Here is a 3,179-nt window from a genome sequence, read left to right as displayed (position 1 = left end):
ATGGTGGTTAACATACGCAAATAAGAGCGAGAAGAGAGCAAGCGGAACGGTCGTGAAGCTAGCAATGATCAAGAAGTGATCCTGAACTCCTACTTACATCAAACATAACCCAAAACCATGTTCACTTCCCGGACTCCGCCGAAAAGTGACCATCACGGCTACACACACGGATGATGCATTTTAATTCGAATCTGGTGTCAAGTTATCTACAACCGGACATTAACTGTTGGGGAACTTTGCATAAAATAAAAAATTTCCTACGTTCACCAAGATCAATCTATGAGTTCATCTAGCAATGAGAGAGAGGGGTGCATCTACATACCCTTGTAGATCACGAGCGGAAGCGTTCAAGAGAACAGGGTTGAGGGAGTCGTACTCGTCGTGATCCAAATCACCGGAGAACCTAGCGCCGAATGGACGGCACCTCCGCGTTCAACACACGTACGGTCATGGTGACGTCTCCTCCTTCTTTATCCATCAAGGGGGAAGGAGAGGTTAATGAAGATCCTGCAGCACGACGGCGTGGTGGTGGATGCAGCAGGGATCCGGCAGGGCTTCGACAAGCGTCTGCGGAAGGGAGAGGTGTAGCAAAGGGGGAAGGGAGGCGCCAAGTGCAAAAGTGCGGCTGCCCTCCCTCCCCCCTCTTTATATAGGTACCCCAGGGGGGGCGCCGGCCCTAGGAGATGGGATCTCCTAGGGGGGGCGGCCAAGGGGGGAAACTTGCCCCCCAAGGCAAGTGGAGGCGCCCCCTCCCCTAGGGTTCCCAACCCTAGGCGCAGGGGGGCCCAATGGGGCGCACCAGCCCACCAGGGGCTGGTTCCCCTCCCACTTCAGCCCATGGGGCCCTCCGGGATAGGTGGCCCCACCCGGTGGTCCGGGTACAATACCGGTGACCCCCGAAACTTTCCCGATGGCCGAAACTCGACTTCCCATATATAATTCTTTACCTCCAGACCATTCCGGAACTCCTCGTGACGTCCGGGATCTCATCCGGGACTCCGAACAACTTTAGGTTTTCTGCATACTTATACCTCTACAACCCTAGCGTCACCTAACCTTAAGTGTGTAGACCCTACGGGTTTGGGAGACACGTAGACATGACCGAGACGGCTCTTCGGTCAATAACCAATAGCGGGATCTGGATACCCATGTTGGCTCCCACATGCTCGTCGATGGTCTCATCGGATGAACCACGATGTCGAGGATTCAAGCAACCCCGTATACAATTCCCTTTGTCAATCGGTATGTTACTTGCCCGAGATTCGATCGTCGGTATCCCAATACCTCATTCAATCTCGTTACCGGCAAGTCACTTTACTCGTACCGTAATGCATGAACCCGTGACCAGACACTTGGTCACTTTGAGCTCATTATGATGATGCATTACCGAGTGGGCCCAGAGATACCTCTCTGTCATACGGAGTGACAAATCCCAGTCTCGATCCATGTCAACCCAACAGACACTTTCGGAGATACCCGTAGTATACCTTATAGTCACCCAGTTACGTTGTGACGTTTGGTACACCCAAAGCATTCCTACGATATCCGAGAGTTACACGATCTCATGGTCTAAGGAAAAGATACTTGACATTGGAAAAGCTCTAGCAAACGAACTACACGATCTTGTGCTATGCTTAGGATTGGGTCTTGTCCATCACATCATTCTCCTAATGATGTGATCCCGTTATCAACGACATCCAATGTCCATAGTCAGGAAACCATGACTATCAGTTGATCAATGAGCTAGTTGACTAGAGGCTTACTAGGGACCTGTTGTGGTCTATGTATTCACACATGTATTACGATTTCCGGATAACATAATTATAGCATGAATAAAAGACAATTATCATGAACAAGGAAATATAATAATAATCCTTTTATTATTGCCTCTAGGGCATATTTCCAACAGTCTCCCACATGCACTAGAGTCAATAATATAGTTACATTGTGATGAATCGAACACCCATAGAGTTCTGGTGTTGATCATGTTTTGCTCGCGGAAGAGGTTTAGTCAACGGATCTACGACATTCAGATCCGTATGTACTTTCCAAATATCTATGTCTCCATCTTGAACATTTTCACGGATGGAGTTGAAATGACGCTTGATGTGCCTGGTCTTCTTGTGAAACCTGGGATCCTTGGCAAGGGCAATGGCTCCAGTGTTGTCACAGAAGAGAGTGATCGGCCCCGACGCATTGGGTATGACTCCTAGGTCGGTGATGAACTCCTTCATCCATATTGCTTCATGCGCTGCCTCCAAGGCTGCCATGTACTCCGCTTCACATGTAGATCCCGCCACGACGCTCTGCTTGCCACTGCACCAACTTACTGCTCCACGATTCAACATATACACGTATCTGGTTTGTGACTTAGAGTCATCCAGATCTGTGTCGAAGCTAGCATCGACGTAACCCTTTACGATGAGCTCTTCGTCACCTCCATAAATGACAAACATGTCCTTTGTCCTTTTCAGGTACTTCAGGATATTCTTGACCGCTGTCCAGTGTTCCTTGCCGGGATTACTTTGGTACCTTCCTACCAAACTTACGGCAAGGTTTACATCTGGTCTAGTACACATCATGGCATACATAATAGATCCTATGGCTGAGGCATAGGGGATGACACTCATCTCTTCTTTATCTTCTGTCGTGGTCGGGCATTGAGTCGAGCTCAATCTCACACCTTGCAATACAGGAAAGAACCCTTTCTTGGACTGATCCATATTGAACTTCTTCAATATCTTATCAAGGTATGTGCTTTGTGAAAGACCTATGAGGCGTCTCGATCTATCCCTATAGATCTTAATGCCTAATATGTAAGCAGCTTCTCCAAGGTCCTTCATTGAAAAACACTTATTCAAGTAGGCCTTAATGCTGTCCAAAAGTTCTATATCATTTCCCATCAAAAGTATGTCATCTACATATAATATGAGAAATGCTAAAGAGCTCCCACTCACTTTCTTGTAAACGCAGGCTTCTCCATAAGTCTGCATAAACCCAAACGCTTTGATGATCTCATCAAAGTGAATGTTCCAACTCCGAGATGCTTGCACCAACCCATAAATGGATCGCTGGAGCTTGCACACTTTGTTAGCATTCTTACGATCGACAAAACCTTCCGGCTGCATCATATACAGCTCTTCCTTAAGATAGCCGTTAAGGAATGTCGTTTTGACGTC

The sequence above is a fragment of the Triticum dicoccoides genome, unplaced genomic scaffold (genome assembly GCF_002162155.2).
Source record: "Triticum dicoccoides isolate Atlit2015 ecotype Zavitan unplaced genomic scaffold, WEW_v2.0 scaffold26954, whole genome shotgun sequence".
In the NCBI taxonomy this organism is placed as follows: domain Eukaryota; kingdom Viridiplantae; phylum Streptophyta; class Magnoliopsida; order Poales; family Poaceae; genus Triticum; species Triticum dicoccoides.
The sequence above is the reverse complement of the archived record's forward strand: the minus strand, read 5'-3'. Positions refer to the sequence as shown.